We start from the raw sequence: 15,659 nt of genomic DNA, 5'->3' as shown, positions 1-15,659 counted from the left end.
TTCACACTGCGCTACAAAACCGAGACAGGAGCAAGAACTACGAACGCGCATTATGTTCTTGACTCATTCAAACAACGTCAAGAAGCTACTGATACAACGAAGGCACGCGAAGCTGAACGTCAACAGAAACGACGAACTGAAAACTTTAGAGGAGGATGTTAGTGACTCTTGCTCGGGGGGATGTCCCGCGTTCGTGCCCCGTCCGCAGCGCTCTGATTATGATTGTGGCAGGATGCCCCTAGGGACTGTCCAACCAAAGAATCCATCACGAGATAGCGTCGCATTCAACCACTGTCGTCATCTTCCCGTAGGGGAACCGCTGAAGACGAAGAAGGAGAAGAAGAGAAAGCTGCGAAGAGGAGGGCGTGTACGTTGCTCTCGCCCCGTCCGCAGCGCTTCTGATGATGATTTTGGCATGATGCCCCTAGGGATTGGCCAACCAAAGAATCCATCACGAGATAGCTTCGCGTTCAACCACCATCGTTGTCATGTTCCCGTAGGGAAACCGCTGAAGAAGAAGAAGGAGAAGAAGACAAAGCTGCGAAGACGCTAGCAAGGGTAGCACTTTCTGGGCCTGTAGTAGACGTCGTAGAGCCGACACCTTTAATAACAGCAGCTAGGTACCGTAGGATGCTGAAACTCCAAGTACAGCAAGAATCGGTTTTATTATCATTAAGGGATTTCAATCATCTTAAATTTTCATGGAAACCTGAATGGTGCCCTTCACGCAACTTAGAGGTGATTATTACAGCCTTACGTTGTCGAGTACCCAAGTTAAACAGGTATTTGCACAGGTCTCGTCTGGCGCCAACAGCTCTGTGCAGCTATTGCAACGAAGACGAGTCTGTCGATCACTTCCTTTTGACATGCCGACGTTTTTCCCGAGTCAGACGTCAGTCCCTGGAGGTGCCGCTTAACAGTTTGGGGATATCCCTAACAGTGCCGGCTATTCTATCGTTCGGGGCATCCGAAACGGGGTTCTGCCGCCGGGATGTATGCTCTGCCCTCCTGCGCTACATTGAAAATTCAAAACGATTCTCTTTATGATTGCGATTGGTCACCCTCGCTTTGATTTTTCAGGGTTTTTTTTTTTTCTATTTTTTTCCTTTTCCCTCAAAAATTTTTCAAACCGGTCTAAATTATCTTTCCTAAAAGTCGCGTGATTAGAAAAGAATTCCATTCATTTTAACCATCCTCTGTTGATTGGCCGATCCCCTGATTGGGTATGTGCCATAGCTAAAGGCGCAACAACAACAACAACAACAACGAGGGCGTGTACGTTGCTCTCAGCCGGTGCACCAACGTCAACAACCTTTTCCTCACCAACGTTGACGGAGACTACCGATTCTACCACAGAGACGACAACATCGACAAGAACGTGATGGACGAATTTCGACGCCTCGAGCACCGCCGCCTACTCACCGTAACACAACAGTTCTTGCGTGCCTTTTCCACCGGTGTGGACCCGGACGTGGAATTCCCTCTTTCGCTACTAAACGCCAGATCACTCAACATAACGGGAACACCCCAGCTAGCTGCGCGATAAGCGTTATGCGCGTCTCCTCTCTCAGCTCCTCCTCTCCACTCCATCTGCTCTATATAATAAACCCGGTCCGCGCCCCGCTTCCTCAGTTGCTGCTTCGGTTGAGACATGGTGCACCGTCCGATGAGCTGAATGGACCCCAACAATTCTGTTTGCGTCACCACATAGTTCCCTTCGGGGAGATGGTGTAATTTTTGTTATTTTTTGTGCTTGTAACGTGAATAGTAAACTTCCGCTTAGCGGAACACCTTATTGTACTGCTGTTAAATGTTGAGCTTGTTGCACGTTTCTTGAATTTAATTCTATTTCTATCCGTTAAATCGAACAGCCATGCTTCAGTAAAATTCCGGGTAAACAAATACAGAATGCTGATTATAACCACAAGGGAGGTGAAGGAAACAATGGAATAGTGACAAAAGACAAACCGTTTTGTTGGGGTGGAGGAAATACAAGATGAGCAGAGCAATGCTTTTCATACAGCAGAAATTATGGAACTGCAATAGTCAATAAAATGCGATGTCGGTAGAAAAATAAGCATATCAAGGATTGATAGTTGACTGAACAAAATACAGTGACATGCTTGGTCATGGGATTATACTTCGTACCAGTGTTAAGACAAGAAATGACACGCTAAAGTGCAGACCACACGTATGCCTATATGAGGCTTTTCCTGCTGTTCCGCCATTTCCCGGCCGTTCTGTTCCGCTAGCGAAACAGCGGGGCTGTTTCAATCGGCTCGCGGAAGGTTCGCGGCGCTGCTCGTTGTATCCGGCGCGAAATGCAGCCGGGCTGCATACGTTGAAATGTACAGCATCTGGAGCGGGCACAGGGAACAGACGTTGACGTAGCCCTTGTTTTCAGGTTTATATAAGCAAGAATGTCCTTAAAACTGAAGGTTCCGCGCCTGCAGGCGACTTCAGACGGTTCTTCAGGCTACTTAAACCACACCCCAGCCTAGCACGAAACATTTCGGGAGGGGGGGCACGGGCCCGGTGTGCCCCCCCCCCCCCCCCCCCCGCCTGGCTACTGCCGACGACTACAGCGGCCAGCTAGCGTTTCCGCATTAGGTTACGTCGTGGCGTGGCTGGGTCTAGCAGAAAAAGCTTAGCGTCGCCGCAGTTATTCAGTCACCGCTTTACCAAACTGTGCCGACGAACACCAGTGCAATCTTTCACTGCACTGTTCCGTTCACGCATTTATGAGCTTATTTTCAGTAATAGTCCCGTTATGGCAAGCGGTGACAATTTTTAGATGCTGCGGTGTATGCCGAATGGTTGCATACCCCGCACAGTGATCCCCTTGTCGGCCGTGCAGGCAGATGCTTTTTGCCACGGTCGCGCGTGTAGCGGCGTTTCTGCGTGCAGATATGCCCCGTGTTTTCCAGCGTTTCTCATACTTCGTAAACGACGTTCAATCTCAGCCAACGCCGCCTGTATTAACATTGCCTGACGCGTCGCGCGCTTTTCAATGGGAAGGGTAGGGACGCTTAGTTCAGGCACTAATCCGCTATGTGGCGCGTGCCGGCGGACATCTCGCCTTACGTCACTGCTCGCCAGTCGCGAACGCTGCACCCACTTCTACGACGTGTGTCTGTCAGCTTGCCTGTTGGGCTTCAAGGGCCGTTTCGCTTACATCTTAGCCGCGACGGGGCGCTAGTTCTGTGGCGCACTGGGGATCTCGTTCAACGTATCGCTCGCTTCATACTTGCTGCATTTTTCCAAAGATAAAGACGGAGGCGGACTGAAATATTGTAAGAACATACTGATTGTCGGGTAGACATATAGCTAACAGAAAAACGATATTTTCGGATGGGGCAGCCATTATTTTACTGATATTTTTCTTTCTGGAGTATTTAGAGAAGAAAAAATTGCGTGCACGTTTTTTGTTCAGGCGCTCACTTCTGCGATTACTTTCCAATAATATCACGTGCTTGTAAACTTCAGGAAATCATAGGAAACAAAAGGATAAGCAGCTGGGATCCCGCCACGCTGTCCGGGCGCTTCTACAGTACAGTCCTCAATTTTAGAAGTGCGTACCGATGCGGAGTGCGAACAGCGGGGTCAAAACAATACCTAAATGCGGAGGGGATAGAGGTGGGATGCCCCACTCAGGAATTTAAGGGCCTGTGATCCGAGTAGATAAGCGCGCAAAGCCGGCATCAGCCTGCGGCAGCGCAAGGGATTTTGCTTCGTGACAAAGAAAGTTTTATCAGTGACAGACCAAGACAGATAGGCATGGTGAAAAACAAGAAGGCGTAGGAGCGCCGCCTCGGGAACGCTAAACAAACTTTCCACTATTTTGCATAGTTTCCGAGAAGCGGCGCTGGCTGGCGGACACGAAAGCACGCTGGAAGGCTACGGAGCGGGGAAGAGTAGGAGAGAGCAACAGGAGAGTGGCTGTTTGGCCATTTTTCGCTCACGCGTTAGGCAATGTTTATACAGGCGGCGTTGTCTCAGCTAAGCTCGTGTGATGGATGACGATCGACATTCGTTCTTTCAAAGATACGCGGTGCCGGAGTGCCGTTCGCCAAGGCCGCCAAAACGTGCACCGTGTTTACCCCCAGCCGGGATTGGCTGCAGCATTTAAGAGAACCCGCCAATAGTGGCGCCGTAGTCTTCAGCGTCAGCTGAGTCATAGAAGCTGCGTCAGTCTGCAATTTACATCCGAGTCTGGCAGAATGGCGACGAGGATTGACAGGTAAACAAGGAAAAACGTAAGATCTTTCTGCGTGTTTGTGCGGCCTCTGCTTTACGCAGAGGTGCAATATTTGGTATAGGTTGTCGTGAACACGTAATCTAGCGACTTCACACTTGAAATCGCGATCTTAGGAAGCCTATTTAGGGCCCTTTCAATAAAAGTGAGCAATGTATACAGGTCTGAAGGAGCCGCTGGAGTCTGGCGGTATAAGGTTGGAACATCATGCACTTCATAAGAAACCATTGTAGTGAGAGGATGTCCTCGCTAGCGTCTGGCGAAACAAAATGGGCGAAACGCGCCCGTACCGCTGCAGTCGTTTTGTTGGTGAAGCGGACGAAAATTTGAGCATCTGTGCCTGCATGCTTGCCAGAGAGGTGAGATATACTGCCCAGAGTGGGAAGAAATCAGGTTGTTGGTAGTGTAGCGAACTCATGAAGCATGTTACGCAACCGGAAAAGCGAGCAAAGCGCATTCACTCTCACTACCTCAGTATTCTCTCAAACTACGAACCGGGTTCGATCAGCTCAAACATCACATAAAAGTGTCACCGAGAAATTTAGGGTTGGGATATGTGGTATGGGGATTTCCATAGCAGTGTGAGCTGAGACGTCCAAAGGACCCGCTGAGAACTCACTGACGAAAATTTGAAGCCGTTGGAGGGGCGCTGCAGGAACGCGTAGGGATTTGCAGGAAATCTGCGATGGAATCAATTGCCAGCTGAACCGTCTCAGGCAGAACGTGCGAGTTAAGCCAAGCACCTTATACAGATGTAACCAGCGTGGACAAAATGTGTAAGGAGACAGGGGCAAGCTTTTCTCAACTCCAATAACGCAAGAATGTGAAAGTCAACCTTCTCTGAAAAATAACCGAGAGGACTAAAACGACGAGGACGATCGCAGAAAGTCATGTGCATTACAAAATTCGCTGGGTGAGGTCTGAAATAGTTGTGCATTATTCTTACGCTGAATGAATTGGTGATATTACGTCACTACTGTAGTTGAAGTTGAAGTTGGTTTTGTTTATGTCATATTATAATCAGTTCATATGACACTGGAAGCGCGAGGAATAAGCTGTCTCAAGGACACCTAGACAAAGCCCCACGCTCCCACAGGTGGCATCGCTCAGCAGCGTCGGAATAGCTCGGCGGAAAGAGACAGTCAATGCAATAAATACAGCAATCAATACAGTGGTGCGAAAAAAAAATACCACAGTAAAGCATTCACAAAAGTACTGGTCAGCCAATGGCGTAACAAAGTCAAACGTAGAACGAGACAAACCAAGTCTAATAACTGAAAATACACCAATTTATTGACAGAAAATGCACATAATACTAAAACCCTAAGTTATTGAGACTAAACGGCAAAGAAAAAAAAAGGCGATATTGCAAGAAACCGGTAAAAAAATGAGGACATGACAGCCGCAAAAAGTGGTTTAACAAATATAGTGGGACTCCATCATTCCCCTTCGTTACCCGGTAGCTTAGGGTAAGCGTGACTCCTATCACTCCTCTCCGACAGATGTAGATATCACGAACTGCCACTGATACCCCGCTTTCTCGCTCAAAATTACAACCTCTCGGGAACCTAGAAAAATCACTTTAGGAAAATGATATTTGGCATAAAGCTAGAAGTCAACGTGAAGATTAAAACACTAAAAAAACATTTCAGGTTTCTGAATATTTGTTTTTGTGTAACTTGCTGTCAAATCTAACTCCCCATGCATTTCTATGGGATAGTTCCCATGGCTCAGGAACCCAGTCGCGCAACGTGCGCGACTTGAAACTGTGCACAAAGCAAGCATTCACCCCAAATATTAGCTGTGCAAAAGAATTTTTCATTTCGCTAAAAAATTTCAGAGTAATCACTGTTGAAATGACTGCCATGAGCGGGAAAGCTGCACAATGATTTGTCCGTGGGTTGTTTTTGAGAGGCATGTTACTGCCCGAAAATTCAGATACAAAAAAAGGATGCGGGCGCAGCCATCACTGGATTCAAGTTGGTTGAAGTTTGTCCCGGCATAGTTCGCAAGCAAGGAGGTCCAATTGCCGCTAAGACTGCGCCGAGACGCTGTCCTCCGCCACGCGGCTGGTTGCATGTGGTCCGAAGACGCTTCTTATCTAACCGAGCAACCCTTGTTTATTGTTGTTTATTGGTTGGTGCCCACCAACAGCACTAGGCCTTCTTGGGTGGTGCACACAAAAAGGACAGGGCGACACACAGATAAACAAACGGTAAAATATGGAGACTGGTTATGAAGTGCAGGGGTCGCAAAGTACATAGTACCACCGCACACGCGCGTGCTCGCATGCACGCACACGCACTCACACACACGTAAGCACGCACGCATGCGCGCATGCACACACACACACACACACACACGCACACACACACACACACACACACACACACACACACACACACACACACACACACACACACACACACACACACACACACACACACACACACACACACACTCAATTTATACATTTAAGGAATTAAGATTACAGTCAGGTACATTAACACGCGCCGAGACAGGGCTTGTGACAAGGTATACTACAAAGTACATTGGCATACACGCAAGTTCAGTACAATCCACCGTCGTAACTTACTGGGGAACATGGATACTGGAAATAAGTACATATAAAGCAAAATTTATATGTATGCACGGCACATACGCTCGTGAGTGCAAACAAAACATACATACACGCATGCCCACGCGGGTATGTGAAGGTGAACAAGTGCAGGCAAATGCGCACGTGCATGCATGCACACACACGTGCGGACACACATACATAGGTACACGGGAGTATGTGTACGGCAAACGGTGCAAGTGTAGAAAATGGGAAGGGAACGGAAAACACGAACACGAGATAACTTCTATACCATACTGAATGGGCAACAGCGGCTTCAAATGCATGCGTTTTTCAGGGCGCGTTTAAAAGAGTTAACATTGCCGGAAAAGACGTCCAAAGATGCACGAAAGTCATCATTGTACACACGTTGCACACGGCACACTGGAGACAGCATCTCTGAGGTGGTCACATCAAAGCAAAGGTGGGGGCGGAGAGCTCGAATCGGTGCCCTTAGCCGAACAGAGCTCACTAATTTCGGGCTGTCGAATCTGGAGTGGATACACTTGAACAAAAACACTAAATCGCGGTTTGTGCGTCTAGATTGCAGTTCTTCGAGCTTCAGCCGCTTGATGACATCCTTGTAAGCGTATTTCTCGTGTAGGGTGTAGCGGCGAGAGAAGATGCGCGTGAACCTTTTCTGAACCCTTTCCAAGCGCAAAGACGACGACGCACTCATGCAGTTCCAGACTGCCGATGCAAACTCCAGCTTTGGGAGTACAAGGGCTTTGTACAGAGCAAGGAAACACGAACCTCCTGAGAAGTCCCTTGTTGCACGAGAGATAGCGCCCAAAGTCCGAAGAGATGAGCGTGCGAGGTAGTTAACATGCGGTGTGAATCGTAGTTTCGAATCCATCAGAACGCCCAAATCACGTGTTTCGCTTACTCTTCTTATCGTCAGAGAGTCGAGGTGGTATGGGAAGGTTAAAGGAGAGGTTTTTCGAGTGTACCCCGTGTAGGATGCCACCGCGAAGGGTTCAGTGCTACATTCTACACACGCTCACTCACGCACACACACACACCCACGTGCGCGCGCGCACGCACGCCCATACACACACTCACGCGCACACACAAGCATACTCGTATGCAGTCACAGCAATCCCTCGCCACGCATCTCGTACATACACGTCGTTAAAGCCTTTTTGTGTTTAGAATGAAAGCTTTGGTTGAGGGACCGCAAATCCCACCTGATACAACATGCCTGTCTCTGCCAACCACTCTCAGGGTGCAATATTCAAACTGCACAAATGATCATCTACACCATTGCATCGCGCTGTACGTATTCAAGAGCTATAGAAGGAATGCGCTCAGGCTGGGCGTTTTGGAGGGATGAACGGTAAAACCGACTTAAAATGGAGCATTTTTTTTAGTGCCAAATATTCTAAAATTATTCTATAACGTCCTCAACAATGTAATCCCCATACGCGCACAGGTAGTCATTCAAAAATGGCACCAAACGCGCCTCTATGCGGTCCCGCCTAGTCACAGCATGTTTTGTTTGACTCACAGTGATATTCACTTTGTTATTTTTCTACAAAAAAGTCATAATAACGTTCATTTTTACTTGCAAATATAGCGCATAGCTACCAGTGTTGTACGGAACGGCGTTCCAAGGAACGGCGTCCCTAGAACTAGTTCCTTTTTGGAGGAACGGAGTACCTCCAAAAAGGAACTAGGAAAGGAAAAGAGTTTCATTAAGGGTCGGTGGAACTGTAACGGTAACTCGTTAGGTTTATGAAGTAACGGCAGCAACGGCGTTCCTTCTGCAAACGTTACATTGCTAAGATTTGGCTGTTTTTGATGCCAAGGCTCGAGTATAAAAATCTCTAAGTCGCTACTGAGTTTCTCTTCCTACAAGCTAGCCAATTTGCCCTCGCCCTTTAGCGGAACGTGCTTCCTCGAAAGTCTAAGGCGGAAGAATCACCACGCACAGGGCCGCAGCTTGTGCTTGCTTTCATGTCGGTTGAGCTTACGCGGCGTGCGACGGGTCAATAGCGCAGCCGCGAGAATGCTTTTCACCTTTCATCGTTTGTCTGGAGAGGCCAGGATGCGCGTCTGGACAATAGAATTCTTCCCTGCGGGGTGGCGCTGCAGGTCCCTTATGAAACAACCACATCTGTATATTGTCAAGGTTAATTACCGCATTAGTGCGCGCGAGGCGCGGGTGCGTTGCTGTCTTGAGAGTTGCGCTCGCGGTGAGGTCATTCGAAGGGTCACCGGCTATCAATAGGGCTGGGAGCGCAGCAGTGTCTCGGGATGCTGGACTGTTTGAAGTTACACAGTACGCACGCAGTTCGTCACGGCGCGGTCTGTCGCCGATCTGGCGGGAATGGGTCGACGGGAGTGCGACTTCCTTTTGTATTGGACGCGTGGTGTTGACAAAGGACAGGAATTTCGTCATTGTTGGACATTATTTCGACGCGTGCCATGTGGACAACCCCTGAAAGAGGCCGCCCGAACGTGGACGGCCAGCGTGCAGAGTTTCTTTGGTGTGTCGTTTTCAACCTTTGTTTTGATTTTTTTATGGTGTAAATGTTTTTTTACGCCCATGATTAGGCTCCCCGTTATTTATTGTGCTTTTCCCTTACGCGTATTTGTCACCACAGCAACTGATTTGTGCGCCGCGTCCACATATTTGGCTATCTGTGGTTGTTTCCTTTATCTACTACGCAGATTTTTTTCGGTATACTTTGTAATTCTTGCGCGTAAATGTAATGTGTGACTACGCTTTTGACTTTTACTTTTTCTTGTTGGTATCGTCTTCCGACTTAAACTAGAATTGCGGACCTTGTAGCCATCACTTGTTCTGCTGTGTTTTGTTACTCGCAAATTTGTGCTGTATGATGCGCAAATCTTCACTTTTGGGGATACGGCCGGTTCGTCACATGGCGTTTTGTCGTAGACCGGTTCGTAATAGGCCGTTTGGTCACATAGGGTCATTCGTCATAGGCCGGTTCGATAAATGGGAAAGTTCGTCATAGGCGCACAAAACGAATGTCCACGTGCTTTTTTTGTACGCATGTGGGTCTCAGAGAAGTAAGTAAGAATGGTTCGACTAAAAAGAGGGAAGCGAGACATGTTTTCTTTTTTTCTCTTTTTTCGGCCGAACATCTGGCAAAGTTCAGCGAAGAACGCAAGCCAGAGTGGGCAAGTAGGGTGACCAGGGTTGATCAAGAATATCGATACGATTTCAACAGCCCTAGACAGAAAAGTGAGGCAGGCACGTAGCCTAATAAAGTTCTTGGAAGACGGGATACAAAGAACGCGCGCCCCTTTTTCAGTGTTCAGGCCGGCTTGGGCACCCTCCATGGAAACAGGCCTACTCGTCCCAGCCGACTCGTCATGGGAAAACTGGTCAAAGAGCCATCTAGTTCTAAGTGGTCCTGTAATAGGCAAAGTGGCAGCACCGACCCTCTCATTCTTGAAAATCTCGTCTGGAAGTTTCATTTTGTGCGGATTTCGAGAGGGGGGGCTGTTGTGGCTTCAACTCTGATAATTCGTGACAGGTTGATTCTTTCACAGTTGGTGGGTTGGCCTTCCCCTTTGCTGCTTTGCAGGTGGTGGTTGAAATTAATTTTTTTGGTTTAACAAGCGATCTCTTTCTTATCTTGCTTCACCTTCAAAAACAAATGCACACACGGGTACGGAAAGATATAGTACAAAACTTCTTAACTCCGCATTGCTGAAAAAAGATTGTGAGAATCACGATCTTTTAAAATCGTGATTACTTTAATTAAAAGTAACATTTTTTCTCACCAATTATGGTGAGAAGAACGCTTGCAAATCACCTTACTCAGAAACCATTATGCAACATGTACAAACGATAATGAAGGATGCCTTATGCCCCTTACGTCAAAGTTTTATTTTACCGTTCCTGTGACGAACTTTGCTAAGTGACAAACTAGCCTGTTAACCTATGTGACCAAACGGCCTATTACAAACCGGCCTATGACGAAACGCCATGTGACGAACGGGCCTACACCCTCACTTACTCAATTCCCTGCAAAGGGCCTGTAAAGTATTTTAAATAACCTGCAGTATTGAATAATCATTCATTAAACGGCTAAGTACTGTTCCTTTCGACACAGTTTCATAAGCAAGAAATTTATTGATGTTCCGGCATGGGAGTAACTTTCTATCTGCACATCTGAAGCGCACTTACCTAAGTGCGCATTGGTTAGACCGAAGTGGAAAGTGTCATATGTGTTGCACCCATAATAAACGAGCACAAAATTGAATTTAGATATGTTTGTAGTTTGTCCAGTGCTCCATGAAAAAATTCGTCTAGGAGCGTTCATTTGGATTCTTTTTATCTTCAGGTAATCTGCTGCCAGCGGTGTTCCTATTCGGTGTTCCTATTAATATTAGTTTGTTGTGAGTCTTAAATTTCTCACTTTATTTCGCCTCACAATCCGACACCATATTTTAATTTTAAAAATGAAATGTAACGTTAATGTAACGAGACGTTATAATGTTCGAAGTGAAACTGGGACGCGTTCCTTTCGCAATAAAGGAACTTGTAACGGGAACTCGTTTCAAAATTGGGAAGGAACGAGGAACGAACTTTCGTTCCTGTTTTAGAGGAACGTGTGCAACACTGATAGTTACTTGCATTTTTCTGTGGTTCAGTATATGCCGCGATGGCGCTGCGTTTGTTGACATAATCGGTTGCTGAAAACCGACATCCCGACACAAAGGGAGGCCCACTAGTCATCATCATCACCACCACCATCATAACATTGCGCATGCATTCAAAAACCTGTTAACGTCTGGTCGGTCGTGTATCATTCTGCTTGCGCGCACGTAAGTCGTTTCATTTTCGACGGATCTGAGCAACCATCTATGCCTGAAGTCCACTGCGCTAGTAGGATTGCCTCGCTTTTCTTAGAATACGCGCAAGAAGCGACAGTTTGAAAAAAGGAAACAAATACTTTAAAGTTGTATTTTTGAAACAACATTTCCGCTGAGAAAAGTAACATTTTTTCTTTAATTATTTGAGTTCTCAATACCATTTTCTTACAGTTGTCTGGCATTGCTATACCCACATTCAGAACCAGCAGAAGCGTGTTCTCACAAAAAAAAATTTTTATTCGCACTTCTTCTGTGCAAATGATGAAAGTTCGTGCTATCTAAAATTTTTTAAAGAAAAATGAGCCGTCATTTCCACCTTTATTATTCTGGTTTAGATGGAAGCCTCAGGTATTTAGCATATACGGAAAGTGTTTCAGCTCTGTGCATGTGAAACATTTCTGAAAATGTTCTTTTACGGGGGAAAAAGCGAAAAACTCCAATTTTATTTTTTAAACTATTGAAAATTTTTGTGTGATATTCGGGACGTGATTAGTAGATATTTATTACACATATAAAAATGCACGCCGATTGCTTTAAAAGCAGCCAAGTTAGCCGTAGAAGTAGTTGGACACCTACGTCCACTATCCATGCCCCCTTAAACGACGCTGGGGTCTTATATTCACCGCGTCCGTGGATATACGTTTCTTTGCCTTGACTTTGCAGTTTTCCCAATTTTACGCGGGTTGCGTCCGAGGGCAGCGAGAAGACGCCTGTATAATTTTAAAGACTGCAGTTTAAAGGCCACCGAAAGTGATAGTCTCTCTTGGACTACGTTAACGCGAAAATTTTGGTATTCGTAAATAGACGTAAGGCGTGGCCGGTGAGCCCGCTGGGAATGGGTGAGAGGGGGAGTGAATGAGGAAGATAAAGAGAGGAAGGTAAGTGGGGTATGAAAAATGGTGAGAATATAGGGGGAGATGGAGAAGGGGATAAAAAAAGGCTGCGGCGGGAAGGGATGGCGAGGGAAGGGCTCGGAAGGGTGCAGTGAAGTTCAAGGTGAGGATTGCGATTGGTAATTGGCAAACCTGAAGGGTAGGCGTCGGAAGAGTCACGGAGAATCAGAGTTGGCAATGGGATTAGAAGAAGATTCTCGAATGGGTACGGGGAGATGAGACAGAGGGAGGGAGAAGGCAAGTGTCGGGGAGAAGAGAATTCTAAAAGCCTAGGGAGAGAGGATGCTCGGAAAAGGAATAGGAGAGGATGGAGAAGGATAGGAAGAAGAGTGGCGAGAAGGGGAAAAAGAGGGGAACGCTCGGAGGGGAAGAGGAGGGGAAGGATGCGATTGAAGAGGTGGAATATTACTGGAGGGGGAGTCGGGCCGGGAGATATCGATCTGATTAGATATTGGAAGAGGAAGAACGTAGCGAGAGGGGAAAAAGAACATTGGAAACTATGAAGAGAGAAGGCGAAAGAGTGAAAAAAATGTGGTGGAAGAGGGGAGTCAGAGTTTATAGTTGATGAGGTAGATATTAACAAGGCCGAATGGCTACTGTAAAATTGACGGGTGGGTGGGTGGAGGAGCGACTCAAGGTGGTTGAGGGTGACGGACGAAAAACAAAAGATGGAAAGGGAAGATCGATACAGGTGGAGGGAGGTAGGATATAGGTGGAAGGAGTAATGATTTCGAAAATATAAGAAGGTAGGGGTAATATGAGGATGAGGGTGAAATGCGAGTATGGGCGAGAGGATCGAGTGTATCGTGAAGGGTGACATTGTAGGAGGGGAAGGAAGGAGGAGGAGAGTATCATAGAGGGAGAAAGATTTGGGGAAGAGTAAATGTAAGACTGAGAGGAGGTTGGAAATAGGGGAGGACAATAAGAGGGAGGAGAGAGGGAGAACAAGAAGGAGGAAAACGTGGAGGAGCATAAGATAAGTGAAACAAAAAAAATTGAATAGCAAGTAGGAGGCGCATTTGAGAGTGACGGGGTGGGAAGTTTTGAAGAGAAGGGTCGAAGAGGAAGGAAAGGTACGATTTAGTCAGGGGGGTAGTATCGGTATGACGGGAGAGGGTCAGTAGGGGGATTAAGAAAAGTTGAGAGGGGTGGAGGCGAGTGTGAGGGGTAGAGGATGGAGAGAAGAGGAAGTGTGACGTGGCTTGGTCGTCTGAAATGGGATTGGTTTCCTGTTTTTCCTCTAAATTTTGTTATATTTGGATATCGTAGAAATTGTGCGTCTAGCGGGAAATTTTTAAGCAGATCATAGAGCCTGTGTTAGCACATTTCAGTGTTCAAACAATTTTAAGTCCAACTTTTTGAACTTTAGAGAATTCGAGAAAACAAAAAGATCTATATTCGAATAGTGCTGCTTGGGTAGCCCGCCAGGTAGCTTCACTCACTTTGCTGGCTGAGTGAAATATTCGGCTTCGGAAGCCGTACGATTTAGCGGAGCAAAATGCGAGTAAAACTTCGAGCCTATAGAAATGACTAAAAGAAGATTAGAATGCTGACGAAAGATGAGCATATGGCAGTATTGCCCTGGAAATCTACCGCTTGTACCAGGAAAAATATATTTTGACCCTGCCCTAAGAGGAACGCTGGAATAAAACGAAGAGTACAACATAGACATGTCAGACTCTTTGGTGAAGTGGCACGTCATCACCCCATTACAAAATGGTACCATCAACAATCACTCAATCAAAACCTCCTGCTGTTAACTATGGTTTTTCAGTTTCGGCTTGTTCCGTTGATGATAGAAGCGGGAACACGAGCTCGTGTTCCCGCTTCGCACGAGCTAACGAGCAGGTGCTCGGCAATTTGTTGGTACCTTTATCTGCGGTAACGAAAAATTACGATTGGTTAAACAGCTTCGCTGTTAAAAGTTATAGAATCACGCGTGCGTTCTGACACCCCAAGGTGATGACACGTAGTGGACCAGATGCACACCAGCCGAGCACTGCTTTGATCCTCGGGAAGCTGTGGTGGGTGACACTCGGATTGATGGAGAAATTTGCGCCGTAAGGCGGAGAAACCAAAGCGAAGAAAGCGACGCACACGCGATTTTTGCAGTAAGGAATCCTGTTGGAGTGATTCGCACGATGAGACGACGAACGGAAAGCGAAGAAAGAGACGCAAATACGATGTAGTCGTGCAGAAGCCGTTGATAAGTGTTACCATGCTTTTCAAAGTACGTAAGCAGACATAGGTGTCCAGAGAATTTTTTTTACTCAGAACAGCTGGTGCGACGAAGCCTGCAACTTGTTCGGTTCGCTTCGGCCAAAACTCTCTTGGACGGTGTGACTGTGCGTGTGTGACAGTTGCCATTGTCCCATTGCGAAAACCGGTGTGATGGGTTTTACAGCTCACAACGCGAAGACAGCTGAGTCACTGACTTTAGTAAAACCACCCTATTCATGAATGTCGCTAGCAAAGAAGCGACAGAAAAACCAAGCAATGAAGAAGGCATTCCTGACATGGGTCGCCAAGCCTGTAGTCATAACTGCCAAACTCGAACGTCAGTATTCTTGATGTGAGGCTACGGGCCGATTATATTTTACCGTGGTACATTTTACGCTACTCGCTAAGCATTACGAGATGGTGAAGGTGACAACTGCGTATTCGTCGTACCAGCAGGTGTTCAAGGACGTCAAGCTGAACTACACAGGGAAACGGTTCTGAACATTTTGGAACGTTTGGAAGCGTGCTCGATTTTATTGGTCGACAGACCATGAAGAGGTGAAGGGAAAGCGAAGAGGAGGCAGGATTGTGGAGGTGACCATAATTTCCGTCGGCTGTATCAATCCCGCGCACGCCGAAGCCCTTAATAACATAAAAGTGAGTCATACTTGACTTTATAGGCTCAGTCCGCGTGTATACGCAGAACAACGCAGGCGGAGGTGATATTACACCCATTGCTCCTGGCACGATCGAGGGACCATATAATTACTAAATAAATACTACTAACGCGGACTAAGAAGCTTGGCATCTGCGACAGCGAACT

The sequence above is a fragment of the Haemaphysalis longicornis genome, unplaced genomic scaffold, assembly GCF_048455015.1.
Source record: "Haemaphysalis longicornis isolate Haplotype H1 unplaced genomic scaffold, Haemaphysalis longicornis Haplotype H1 scaffold_2, whole genome shotgun sequence".
Classification (NCBI taxonomy): Eukaryota; Metazoa; Arthropoda; class Arachnida; order Ixodida; family Ixodidae; genus Haemaphysalis; species Haemaphysalis longicornis.
The sequence above is the reverse complement of the archived record's forward strand: the minus strand, read 5'-3'. Positions refer to the sequence as shown.